Source organism: Eschscholzia californica, unplaced genomic scaffold (assembly GCF_041429995.1).
Source record: "Eschscholzia californica isolate CP2 unplaced genomic scaffold, dmEscCali1.0.p SCAF_4, whole genome shotgun sequence".
NCBI lineage: Eukaryota > Viridiplantae > Streptophyta > Magnoliopsida > Ranunculales > Papaveraceae > Eschscholzia > Eschscholzia californica.
Window position 1 is genome coordinate 48,394,386 of NW_028238461.1, and position 15,021 is coordinate 48,409,406.

The window sequence follows — 15,021 nt, forward strand, 5'->3', positions numbered from 1 at the left end:
GAAAAATTGAAACATCAAATATTTAGTTTTGATATTTTCGTTTGGGTTCGTCATTTGTGGGGGCTACAAAATAATATATTTGAGTCTTTAAACAATAGAGCCCAAGTCAGTCTTTATGGCCCCATAAAACAAAAAAAGAAACTGAACGTCCTACAGGGGAATCGATCCCGCGACCTTCATGTAAGTAGTCAAGGACCAAACCAGCCGGCCTAACTTGATTGTTTTTTTGAAGTTGCTTTCTCACTCTATATACACTTTCTCACTGTATATATATTTTTATATAAAACAAATTCAGAAAAAGGGGCCCTAAGGGGAGGGGGGCCCGGTGCGATCGCACCGCTCGCACCCCCTCACCCACGCCCCTGGTCGGCATGTAGCTCCGCCCACGACAAAACGCTTTAATATATAGTTATCCAAATCCAAACAAAATTTTATGAGCTGACTTGAATATCATGTGAGAGGTGCTATTGCCTATTGGGTTTGATACTGAGAGAGACAAAGGAGAGAGAGAGAGAGTAGGGTTGCTAGGGTAAAAGAGAGAGAGAGAGAGAGTACAAAAATAGGGTATGAGGGTTTAAATTGCTTGTTTTATTGAAGTAGTTCTAGTCAATGCACAGTTTAAAAGAGGAAGGGAACCTGAAATTCAGTGCCAAAATAAACAGTACCTGTTAGTTAACAGATCTCTTCCCCCCCTCCCCCCACACGTGACACTTACAGATGAACTGTTAAACTGAGGAGACAGTCTGCACGTGTGTGAATAGAAGAGTTTTGATAGAGAGAGAAAGAGAAAGATGGACATGACATATCTTAAGTGGGGTTTTGGATTGGTCCCATCGTTTCTTTCCTTTGTCATTTCATGTCACATCTTATCATACATCACATCAACTCTACCCTTGTTCCCTCCTTCCAGTATTTACTCTTTATTTTTTTTTAATATACCTAAAACAACCCAACTCTCTCTCTCTCTTTTTCTTGATATAACTACCAAATATTTTAGATTTCTCTCATAATATCAAGATCTTTTTCTAGGTAGAATCAAGATTGGAGTTTTCTCTCTTAAACATTCTAATTAGGATTAGTTTGGGACACCTCCTCAACCAAGTGACAGCTTTTAATTAAGTTTGATCTTTTGCCTTCACAACTTACTTGGTTTTATTGAATAACATTAAGCTTTTCTTTGGAAAATTAAATACATTTCCAATACTAATAATATATAGTTACATTTTTAGGTTAATTATTCGTATAAATGTAGAACATATTATGCGTGATCCACTAGTATGTCTACAACTATTATTGAGACCACATAAATAAAAAATAAAAAATATCAAGAACATTTTCTGTAAAAGTAGACATCGGAAAAACAATTTTGTAGAGGAGATAAATTGGCTTCCCCTATCACTGTCTCTTTATCTTATCAATTTTCTCTCTTATTTTTTTCTCGGCCATCAGTCTCCTTTATTAACTTTCATGGTGTCTCTTTCTCCTTTATATTTCTAATCACTCTTTTCTTCTACATCTCTCTTTTTTCCTCATCTTTCGTTTTCAGGGTCTTCATGTGTTTTGGTTTCGGGTGACTTCTGTCAGTAGAGGTCTCTGTGAGAATAGTCACAAGACGGAAAAAAGTATTATAATATATAACAATATGATATATAGGCCTCATCTATTCGCCGCCGCTATCAATTAGTTCCGAATTAAATGACTTCAACAACTTCTAATGTTTAGAATAAGAAGAAATAAGTAAAAAAAGAAGAAAAGAAGAAAACGAGAACAAAATAAGAAAATGCTTGACAAAATAAATAATCTATTGGTCAAAACATAAGAGAATCTCTAAAGCAGAGCTCAACCTTAAATACCCTTACCGCGACATAAGATTTTCAGAAGTTTTTCTTAAAACCTATATCTCTTCAATACAAAATTCAGTTTGGATCTATAAGATGATACAATGGTGGTTACATGTAGATATCTTAAGAGGACACTCTATTTATACAAAACATCATTTTATTGATCATGGCACATAAATAAAAAAGAGGAAAAACAACTTTAGAGATTTGTATTGGAGATACACAAAAATAGGAGGGTATAGTCTCTATGTTGCCATGTACAATTAACAATTTCAATGAAACTTGACACATAAGATCAATAGAGTTTTTTTTTTGTCTAAGTTTTTCATTAGGGATGCTCTAACTATATTTGCCACTAGTGGTAAACTTGAATGCTATCGGAGTGGTACTCTAACTTGGTAACCCCTTTTAGTTAGGGTTATTGCTTTCTTGGCTCCAATTTGTAACCAATTCACCATTTTGACTCCTTCAGCGAAATTTTACCTTTTGCGGCCCTATGTTCTTTTGCTTTCTTTGCCTTCAATCTTTTCTTTCTGGAAGTTGTTAAATAGAGATATCTCAAGATGACACTCTATTTCTAGAGTGTATAACTCATCAATATTAAAATTTCAACTAATTGAATAAAGTCTTCTACTTATGAAATAACTAATTATTTTTTTACAAAATAATCATGTCACATAAGTAAATAAAACAAGTTTAAAGTTTGCATTAGAGACAGAAAAGAATTGATGATCTCTATTTTCGTCACTTAAAAGTGAAAATCCAAGTTAAAACTTGACACGTAAACACAAATAAATATTGTCTTGAGTTTTGCATTGGAGATGCTGCTAGGCATATATGGAAATCAAAACATCAAAACTATGAGAGATTCCACTCGTAAATGCTTCCGCCTCAACATAGTTTTCTTTTTTTTCTGGATACACCAACATAGTTAATAACCCTAGATATTCTCACTACAGTAATCGAGTTTTCTATCCGCGAAAATTTTAGTCCTTCCAATTATTCATATGTTACTCTCCTATTTCCCTTTCTCTATATAGGGTTTTGTATTTACATTGAGTTTAGTCCTTCCAATTATTCATATGTTACTCTCCTATTTCCCTTTCTCTATATAGGGTTTTGTATTTACATTGAGTTCATGGATCGCTCAATAAACGATACAAAATTTCATATTTTTGTTGTATATATGCCAAATTGCCAATCTGCATTACCACTCCAATAGCGTATGTATGAGAGATTTGTTGATCTTGCAAAAAAAAAAAAATGATAATAGAGAACCCTATTCTGGTGAATTAATTCGTGGGTGGGTTTTTAAGTCTAAAATCTACAATATATTTTGTATAAAAATGTTCTAATTAAATAGTTAATATTTCTTCAGTTTTGGTCACTGTTATTTCCTGATGTAGTAAATTCTTTTAGTATGACTTAAACCTCCCAGAATCTACAGTAGAATCTATCATGGATTTTGGGACAACAAGTGGTTTTAGGGCATGATGTCTTTAGTCCAAGAAAGGAGTTCCCATATATGGAAGTGGCAAGAAATGATTTTAGGGTTTCTTTTTTCAAAATCATATTAGGTTTTGTGGTGGTGAAAAATGGTCAAAATGACACATATATCTCCATTTTAGGGTGTGTGGGGACTTCTGCCAGCTCCATCATCATACACATCTCTCCATACTCAATGGTAGTGAAGTGAGTAGTACTAATCAATTTTAACTCTATTACTTTTTACAAATTAGTAAATTATTTTTTAATGTGAAAGGGGACTGGTCAAGTATTTCATAACAATTTCCAAGTTTAGCAATTTTTAGTGAATTTTAATCATAATCATAAGTTAGGTTAGCATTAGAGAGAAAGTTTCTTTTTTTTTTTTGGTAAGGGGGAGAAAGTTCTTAACCTTAGTAGGTTTATGCTACTAAAAATCTAGCTAAAATGCCATATTTTCTGTTTCCCACTGAAAAATACTGAGAATTTATAGGGTTGGTTTTTTTTGGAATTGATATGCCACTAGGTGACAAGACATGGCTAGGGTTTGAAAAGTAAGGTACTAGTTGATACTACTCGGTGCTCCATGTTACATCTAAGTCAACTAGGCATTCAAATTTTTTTTTTTTTTGAGACTAAGCATTCCAATTAGTCCTTATGATCCTTTCCTTTTTTTTTTTTTTTTTTTTTGCAAGGGTGCTGAGATCCCCAGTGGAGAAACAAATACATGTGGGTGTGGATTCTATTCCAAGGAAATTTTGTCAAAACTTCGTATAAATTTTTTATTTTAGTAAAAAACGATCAGCTAATGTTTTTTAGTTTTTTGCTTTTTAGATAATTTTTAATTTGCATCAATTTAGCACAACTTCGCAACACCTTACAACAACTTTGCGAAACTTTGTGGTAATTTTGCAATACTTTGCGATAGTTTTGCAATATTTTACAACAACTTTGCAATAAATAACTTTGTAACACCTTCGAATAACTTTTCAAAAACGATTGGAGTCTTCACTAAACAAAATACAAATATTGTAATTTTTAACAAAAAAAAGTACAACTTTTAGATTTTTAACCAAACAAATATAATTTGTCATTTTAATTTGAAAAACTTTAGAATTAGGTCTTCGATCAATTTCTTGATTGGTTGAATACCTCCGGGTTCTTGGAGTCTTTAAACGAAAAAAATCTTACACTAGTTGGGGTTGAGTCCTATGTCCAAAGTGATGACTCTTTCCGTCTTAATGACGGTACTAGCATGAAAAGTTAAACAAAACCATAAAGGTTGTGGAGACCATTTTATGAATATGGTGCACTATAAGATATAAAAAAAATCTGTCTTTTATTTAGTAACATAAGATCCTTGCAGTATCTTAATTTAATGTAACATTGCAGGCATTGCTCTCCTTTTTTTGCAAGCATTGCTCTTAGAGGGTGTTTGATTTTTGCACTTATTAAGTGATTTTCACTTAATAAGTGTGGGCCGGCAATTTTAGACCGTTTGTTTTTTCACTTAATAAGTGAATATCACTTGTAAGTGGGGTCAAAGTAAGTGCAAAAAAGTAAGCTCCAACTTGGAGCTTATTTTTTTGCACTTACTTTCTAAGTGCTAAAAAAGACATTTTTATCCTTCTCCGAATATAATAATTACCAATATGATTATAACCCAAAAGAAAATCTTAAACAATTGATAAGTAAAAAAAATCTTTTTATGACTTTAGCGATGACACTTTTCCTTCTCACTCATCCTTCACCTAAGCTTTTCTCTTAAATTTTTTTCACATCTCTTCCTTCATTAGTCACGGAACCACCCAAACTCCATGATGCAACGTAAGTTCTTTCTCCTTCATACTTTTTAATTATTTGAGGTTAATATTTTCAACACAAAGTATTCATAAACCGTAATTCTCTTGTATCTAAATTCGCGAGCACAATGAATTAGTATGAAATACTAATATGTAAATACTTTAAGGTCAAAATAGACAATTTCTCATTTTTATGACATTTAGATTTAATATAAAAACAAAAATCAAGCACTTAGAAGTGATGGAAAACAAACGCCACATCACTTACAAGTGATATCACTTACTAAGTGATTATCACTTAGTAAGTGGTAGCACTTACAAGTGCTAAAAAATCAAACACCCTCTTAGTTTATGTAAAAGTTAAATATGCAATTACCACAAGGTAAATGAAAAGAAGAAAATAAACAAAACTTGTATGGATTTTGTAAAAGAAAAAGAGCAGACAATGATAAAGTGAGAACTTTAAAATTAGTGATTGGATTCAAACTTTTTGTGTGGCTCATTATTTTAGCTCTTTCTTTGTTTCTTTTGAAAAAAATCCTAATTTTGGAAACTTAATCATTCAATTCACTGTTTAAAATAATAATTTCATTGCTTAAAGTAATCCATAATTAATTTATTAATTCACTTAAAGAGTAAACATAAATCATTTCTTAAAAGTTGTTAGATACCCTTTTTCGTAATCCGGTAATAGTGTTTTTTCTTCTAAAGAAATAGTTTATACGTTTTGTATCAATTGTTACTGCTACACATGTTTGTCAATAATTTATGTTTATTGTTAACAATTGGTTGTCCAAGTGGTCTAATATGTAATGACTATCGTAGATCGTGGACAATTTTTAAAAAATAATCATTTGTGTCTATTAGAAAACTATCAATGTACCATACTGTTATTAAATCTCAACTATTCAAGAATCAAGACATATCATCATTGTGAGTTTGTGACTATTTTAATTTCAAGGTGTCAGCTGGTATTCTGGTTAACCTTAATTTGGTAATAGGTTTTTCCATGGCTAGGGCAAATAATTTGTGATATAGTCACAAACTCACAATGGAAATATACAAAGAGCAATGACCTACTGGAATTAAAATATGAAGAACAAAAAGATTAGCATTCTAAGTAATTTTTACTGGATGATGAGTGGCTTATTGAAAAAATTTGAGTTTGTACATAATCTTCACAAAGATGAATCATTACATATTTAGATGTGTAGATAAGTCACATTTCAAAAGGAAGTTTTTTTTTGTTGAACTATCTCAAAAGAAAGTTGGGAGATAGAAAGAGAAATGGTAATTAATGGGATACCACTACCAACAGGGACGGAACTACGAGTAGTAGTCAAGGGGGGCCGAACAAAAAAAAAAGTGAAAAATCTAAGTCTACCAGTGCTCGAACCCAGGTGTCTCACGTCTGAAACTCGGACCTTTACCATTTCACCCACGCTACATATATGTTATGAGTATGACTCGAACGTTATTTATACGAAAAACCAGAGAGCAATCAACATTTCTAAAATAAATTACGGCAAGTCAAGGGGGGCCATGGCCCCCTTTGGCCTGCATGTAGATCCGTCCCTGACTACCAATGATTTTAATTGTGATGGTTATGTGATTTTGTAATTAAATTTAATAGGATACGTGATATAAGAGATGGTAAATAAGAGATCCGACAGTCAAGACGAGTTTCAAAAATAATATACGTGTGTAACACGTGTATGTACGTAACGAATCGAGAAGATGAGATCCGATAATCAAGAAGAATCCAAAATATTCACGTATTCTATTAGAATTGTAATGTTCTACCTTGAATATATCATAGTTGAATTCCGACTATAGTATGTGTCTAGTCAAAATTTATAAAGAAAGCAAAATATTTTCTCTCTCTAAATTTCATCGAGATATTACCATTAGATTTTGGCCAGAATACGTCCTATACAGATGCAATTGTGTTTTTTTTTTAAAATAAAAATTTGGAGACTATTACCCACCCAAGCCACATACATATTCACATATTTACATGGAATGAAGGAATAATTTCCAAAGTAACCAACTTTTCTTCCTTTGACCTCCACCACTCTAATCTTTTGGCATTCCTATCATGCATCATTTTTTTTGTTGAACTCCTATCATGCATCATGATCCTGGTAGAGTAAAACCTCTTATTTGCGTGGGGGCAGTAACAAAACTAGGCTTTTCTCAATTATTTCCCATAACAGCAATTCCTTCCTTGGTCTATAGCCTGTTTATTCTTACTAGGGTTGATGAGGTGTCTTTCTCAATTGTATCTTGTTCATATAGTCAATAAGCTTCTTTCAACTCTCTACCAATTTGAAACCTACAATTCAATAACAAAAAATTTAGGTCTAGAAGAATTCTTTAACCAAGTGTGAAATTTAAAGGTATATTTTCTAAAAAAACTTCCTTTCGTATAATTGACTTAGTGTTTGGATTTTTTTCTTTTAAAATTTTCATTTGGACTTTCGTTTATTTTACCCTAACAAGAGGTGAAAGTACGATTTTGCCTTCTATTTGACGTAACCGAACCTAAATACCAACAACCCGCATGACTGCCCCCCCCCCCCCCCCCCCATTATCTCTTCTAATCCTTCATCAAATTCTCGTATGAACTCATTAGTGGTGGTTAAGCTTAGCCAAAGCATCATTGATACCAACACCCACAAAGTATATGGACTCATCACTAAGTTAAATGGTAATGAGAAATGATAGAGAACAAGAAAATCTAGACATATATCCTATGTGGCTTGCCGTGATTCGTATTTTTAATGATTCTAATTCACTAGATAACGAATCACGACAAGCCACATAGGATGTATGTCTAGAGTATGTTTGGATTTTCTTGTTCTTTATCATTTCTCAATGGAAGATGTAATACACCTTTTTTTTATTGCATAATTGAAGAACTACATGTAGAGTTTCAAAAATGGTAATTCCCTCTACATCAAGGCAAACGACATGACTCTTTTTGGTTGTGCTAGTATCATTTTAAGAAAGAAAAGAGAGAGAAAAGTTGAAGAACTAGAAGAAGGGTTTCAAAAGATTAGCTATCGCTGAAGAGGTTTTGGCAATATTTTGAAGCTCACTAATGAAAACAAATTACGGAGATAGAGAAAGATTGTGTATGGTAATGGTGATTTTAGAGAAAGAGAAAACGGTGAGGTATGTGAGCATAACTAGGGGTCGAAAGTGTAATATTGATTATATAAGGGTAAATTTAATTTTTTTTTAAATGTGACTTTTAGAGACAAAATATTTTTCGGTGATTCTGTCAAAAGAGAGTGTAAAGTACAACACCGAAAAAAAATCCAAACACCAAATTATTTACACGAAAGGAAGTCCAAATAACAATATATTTTTTTTAATCATCATCACATATAATATCGTGTTATAAATAGTAAAATGACATACTAGAAAAAGAATAAAAGAACTAAAAACATTTCTTAGGTGATGGTAAAATCAGCTACTACTAATTTCTTCACAAATAGACCTATACTTGTAGAGTCACATGTGCTTAAACCAAAAAGATGTAAGTGGATTAGGGCAACTTCATTGCATCATTAGTCAATTCAAAATTAGATTTAGTGTACAGGGAAATTGAGCATTCCTGGTATGCCCCTAGTGGAAGTTAGGGATGAAGAAGTGGAATGATTAATGGACAATCCAGTGTGACTCATTGTGTTAAAAGCCCACTGATCAGGAGGAGGGGGGTATAGGAAATGGAGAGACTGTCTAATTTGAGAAGCAGCCCTTGTTGATATACCTAGTACGTAAAATGCTGTTGTATGATGAGAAAGAGAGAGAGAGAGAGAGAGAAGTGGGGGGTTAGGAAGACAGTGTAAGTAGTAGGTCAGTGAGGGGGGGAATGACTAGTCAACTATCAAATCTACTGACTTTTTTAAATCATAAGACTGTCAGGGATGTGTCAATCCATGGGATTTCTTTGCTATGTTGCTTTCCCATTTTCTTTCTCTATTTTAATATTCTCCCTCCACTCAAAACTTGAGTAAGCTCAAACCCAAATACTCCATATTTCAAAAAAAAAAAAAAAAATTCATTTTGTACGAGTACAATTTTATTTTGAAATTAAATTTTCCGAACAAAATAAAAATAAAAAATATTTTTGAAATTTTTTAAATAAGTCTCAGTCTGCTGCTGTCAATAATTTTGTAAAATTTTTAAACAAATTCGTTTTCCTTCAAAATAGTTTTACGAAAATGTTTTGTATTTCTTCTTTTGTCATTGACAATCACATTGACTGGCACTAAGATTTTAGTTACAATACTTTTCGATTTGTCTTGTTAAGAAAAAAATAGTTTCTGCATTTTTATTATGGTTTTGCTAGAAACATTTTTAGTTTGTCTTTTGCAAACATTAAAATGTTATATCTAGTATCATCATTTACATTTGACAAATTCATTTAACGTAAAAATAATACTTTGCCTAATGCATTATATATGTTGTTAAAAACATAATTATATATGTTGTCAACAATTTATAAAAACATAATTATATAAGTATGTCAACATTGAGGGGGTAAAAAGGAGATTGTGGAAAAATAAGATTGTCTTGTTAACCTATGTTGTCAATAAAGAAAATTCATTGTTTCCCACGAGAGATACTAAAATTCGATTCTTACCGTTACAATAAAGAAAATGAACCATAACGTATAAGTAAACTGATTCCTGTTGGTATGCTTTGGATCCATAAAAGCGCAACATCTTAAGGTGACCAAGGTGGGATCTCCCACTAATTTCAACTAAATTAGTTTCCGCCATACTAATACATCAAATGACATGAATACATTAGAAGATCAGATAAAAACATAAAGTCAAATTAACGTCACTGTATAATATTTTTTTTTTTTGTGAAAGGAGGTTAATACCTCAATTTATTAACTATTAGAGCCTGAATTCATGTTGGATAAATCTGTTTCCAACTGACTTACAAGATAACTCGGAATCTGATAGATTTTCGTAGTCTGATTTAGATCGCTATTATAAGCACGTTTAGCAAGAGTGTGAGCTACATTATTAGCTTCACGATTACAAAAAAAGAAGTCATTATTTTGTAGCCTCGAAGCTTCCTCTGTAATTTCCATGATAAGTGGTCTGATTCTCCACGGGATGTTGTCCTTCTCCTTCGAACAAGCCTTTATAATAGTCATTGCATCCCCCTCTAATAGACAACCATATTCCGGTAACTTAAGCGCTAGGTGAACTGCCAATCGAGCTGCAATAGCTTCGGCCTCCATTGCCGACGATGCGTTTGTTCTACTCGATAACGCCATTAGAAAATTCCCCTCTTCATTTCTACACATTGCAGCTGTTCCCGCTATATTATTGCAATACGCCCCATCGAAATTGATTTTTAATAAACCCCTTTGAGGCGGCTTCCAACAATCCACTTCTTTCACCACCAGACGATTCATATGATGTTCCATATTGGTATTTCTATTCGAGAATTCAGTTTGCATGTCTTGAGCTTCTTTAATAATTTTATACCCGTCAGGTAGTATACCTTCGAAAACACAATTATTTCTAGCTTTCCACAGAAACCACATAACATAAATCCGAAGTTCAATTACCCCTTCTTCCTCATTACTTCCTAGCCAACGACATAATAATTGTTTGAAATTCTCTTCACCTTCAACTCTTAGGTTTAAAGGGTAACATAACCAAGTTTCTCTTGCCTTCTTACACATTCGGAACAAATGGTCACTATCTTCTACTTCCTCCTTGCAGACACTACAAAGTTTTGAAACTTTTGTATTATATCTAAGTGCTCTTGCCTTAGTAGGGAGAGCTTCATTTAACACCCTCCATAAGAAAAGTTTAACTCTTGGAGCTAATCTGAATTTCTTCCATACCACATTCCAACTTAATCCATTAAAGAGTTCCACCCTTCGTGAAGAAGATGGTTTCTCTTTTATAAGTGAGGTATATAATGATTTTGTAGTAAACTCTCCTTTCAAAGTATGTACCCAAATCAACCTATCGGTATTATTACTCCTGGATAACGGTATTTCAACAATTACTCTTGCCGACACTTCATCAAATAAATCATCTATAACCCTCTTCTTCCACGGTCCATGTATATCTATAAGGTCTTTAACCAAGAACACATCTGGAACCTCCATATCAATCTTTTTCTTACTTGGTCTAAAACCTCTTATATTAGGTATCCATGGGTCTTCCCATATACGAATACTATTTCCATCTCCAATAGAATAACACGCCCCTTCTTTCACGAACTTCCTCATCTCGAGTATCCCTCTCCAAATAAATGTGTTACCCGGTTTTGCTAAATGGTCCCAAAAATTTTCGTTCTTGAGATATTTGGCCTTCAATAATTTAACCCACAACGCTTTAGGTTCCGTAAGGAATCTCCAAGTTAATTTTCCGACTAACGAGCAGTTAACAACTCCCATATCTCTAATACCCAATCCTCCATCTTTCTGACTAGCTTGCATTTTATCCCAACTCAAATAATGCATCTTCGCCTTCTCACCACTATGACCCCACCAAAAATTTCTCTGAATTTGCTCAATTTTCTCCACTACTGCTTTTGGAACAATATTGGTTGAAAGAAAATAAATAGGAATTGATGCAAGCTCACTTTTTAATAATATCGTCCTCCCTGCATGTGAAAGAGTATTTCTTTTCCATCCCATCAATTTATTTTCAATCTTCTTCAAAATAAAGTCATATGAGGCAATTTTGTGTTTAGGTTTCAATAAATAATTCCCCAGATAAATGTCGTCTTTCTTCATCTCCTTCACTCCCAATAATTTCAGAATTCTACCTCTTCTGTCGGAACTGCAATTTGCACTAAATTGTATTGAGGATTTCTGATAGTTAATTAGTTGTCCCGAACACCCTGCATAGGTTTCTAAAATACTCTTCAACTGCTCCACATTGTAATCTGATGCCTTCCCAAAGAAAAATAGGTCATCTGCGAACATGAGATGACTAATACTTGGCGCATACCTGTTTACCTTAAGCCCATTGTACAGCCCACATCTTTCTGCCTGAACCACTAATCTAGTGAGAGTTTCAGAACTAAGTATAAATAAGTATGGACTTAAGGGGCATCCTTGTCTAAGCCCTCTCTTACTAAAGAAAAACCCTTTAGGTCTTCCATTCAATAATAACGAAAAATAGGGTGTAGTTACACAGTTCATAATAAGCTTATATGTGTTCGCTATAATCCCATACTTCTTCAAAACTGCACTTAAGAAATCCCATTCTATTCTATCGTAAGCCTTTGCCATATCAACCTTTAACGCAAATGCTCCTTCTTTCGCCGTCGTAAGTGAAATAGAATGAAATATTTCTTGAGCAATTATAATATTATCGGTGATTTGTCTCCCTGGAACAAAAGCATTTTGCACTTCGGAAATAACATTTCCTAATAATGGTCGAAGGCGATTACTGATAATTTTTGTTACTATCCGGTAGAGTACATTACACAACGAAATAGGTCTGAAGTCGACTGGAGATTCTGGTGCCTGCACTTTAGGAATAAGAGCAATAAAAGTATGGTTAAGCTTACCTGGTAATATGCCTGAGTCGAAGATCCTTTTAATTTGATTAGTAACCTCCTCTCTGATAACCGTCCAGCTCTTCTTGTAAAAAATTGCCGAGTACCCATCAGGTCCTGGTGCTTTACAAGCTTTCATCCCATTAATAACTTGCCATATTTCCTCCATTGAGGGTGCCTTGCTGATTAATAAATTCTCTGTTGCTAAAATTGGCTTCTGTGTTAATTCTAAACCACTTGGAAAACTAGATACATTCTCTGACCTTGAAGCTTTATAAAAGTGGTTAACAAAGGTGGTGGTGATCATTGACGGATCCGACGTCCAACAATGGTTCGGCATTTTTACCGATAGTATATTATTCTTTCGTCTTATATTTAGTACTGACAAGTGAAAATATTTTGTGTTTCGATCATTATCCTCAACCCAAAACTTCTTCGCCCTTTGTCTCCAAAACACTTCCTCTAGGTCCCTTAACATCTCCAACTTCTTTACTACTTGTTTTTCCTCTTCAAGATTCTCAATAGATGGTACCCGAGATTGCACGTCTAATACCAATTTTTCGGTTTCTTTAATTTGTTCAAACAACTGCCCCACTGATTTCTTACTCCAATCTTTTAATGCCTTAGCTAATTGAGTAAGTTTATGTGTAAATGATCCCCTCATTAATTTCCATTGTTCATTCATAAAACCTGCGAACTCCTGATGTAAAGTCCACTGTATAATATAACACACATATATAATTGATACTCCCTCCGTCTCATTTTGTTTGTAGTTTTGGGGAATTCAACTTATTAAGGAAACCTTATTTATTGTTGACAAAAAGAAACACTTTCTTAAACTAGCCTCATTTAATTTAGAGTATCTCATTAAAAATAACGTTGGTAGAAGTGTAAAACCAATTATAACTTTTTATTGGTATTGAAATTAAAGGGTAGTTTTGGAAGTGTCATCATTTTAATATTTGAATGAATGTTTTTTTTTGAATCGAAGGGAAACATATCCATTAATAAGTGATAAAATCACAATGATACAAGGATGATAATTCTTATTTCTCTCCTCTGGATACCTCATGCGAGTTACATACCCGTAACTGCAAATGCCTCCTGAAGGGAAATAAATTGGACTAGACACAGACGCAAGGGATCCTAAAGATCCGAGAAAAGAGACCCTAAAGATCTGACAAAAGGATCCTAAAGATCCGTGAAAAGAGACCCTAAAGTTCTGACAAAAACGAAATTATTATACTAAGTAGTAGGCAAAAACTGATAAAATAAATAATAAAAAAATACTAATTTACATCCTCGCCGGAAAACCTCCATTGTCGTCAGAAAACCACCATTGTCGCCGGAAAACCAACGCGGGAAAGGCTTATAGTAATCACCATTTTGACCAAAATCTTTTGTTAGAGCAATGAGATGCATGCTTCACCAGAAAATCAACCGTCTCCATTATTTGGTGATGATTAAGATGGTCATCTTCATCATCATCTCTGGCGTCTTCATGGAATGGTTCCTGTTAATGGAAAATACCACAATTTTGGGACTCTTTATCGAAATTGGATGTAACCGTTAGATTAGGATTTTTTATGGTCCCTAGATACCATTAGTGGAGGGAAAAAAACTACTCCCTCCGTCTCAAATTAAGAGACCTAGACCTAAAATCCTTCAAAATTTTCACATATTTTTTTCCCACTTATATCCTCATTTAATGTTCAGATTTGTGTGATCCTTTTTTTTAGACTAAATCTAAAATGAATTTCTTTACCGAAAATAGGTGGAGGAAAATTGGATTTCAATTTAATGGTCAAATTATTTTGGGTAACAATATAAATTGTTCATAATATTAGATGGTATTTCTCTTTTAAATTGGATGGTATTTTTTCTTCCAAGTTTGATTGTTACCAATAATCAAGCAAATACAAATAGACTTCTATAGAATTCCTCCATTGACACAAATATTTTCACAAAAAAATTGTTGAAACTTGAAATTTTTTTGGAGCTAAAGATCCAACTTAAATTTAAATTTTTTGGAGGTAAAATTTGGTTGAACTTAAATTTTGTTTTTGAGATTAAAATTAAATTTAATCAATCAAAAAGTATGCCGGCAAAACTTGATTTAGACAAAGAATACAAAAATTTGAGCTCTATATATGTCATGACTTTCATATTCATACACAGTGTACCCTTTAGCTAAATTAATTTTTTGTTTAGCAAACTAGAAATTAAGTAAGTGTTCTTAGTTAAGTAATTTTGATTTAGTTACCTTTTTGGTTGTTGGCCAATATATATTTGAGCACAAACGTGTAATATAGACATAAAGGGTAACGTTGGAAATT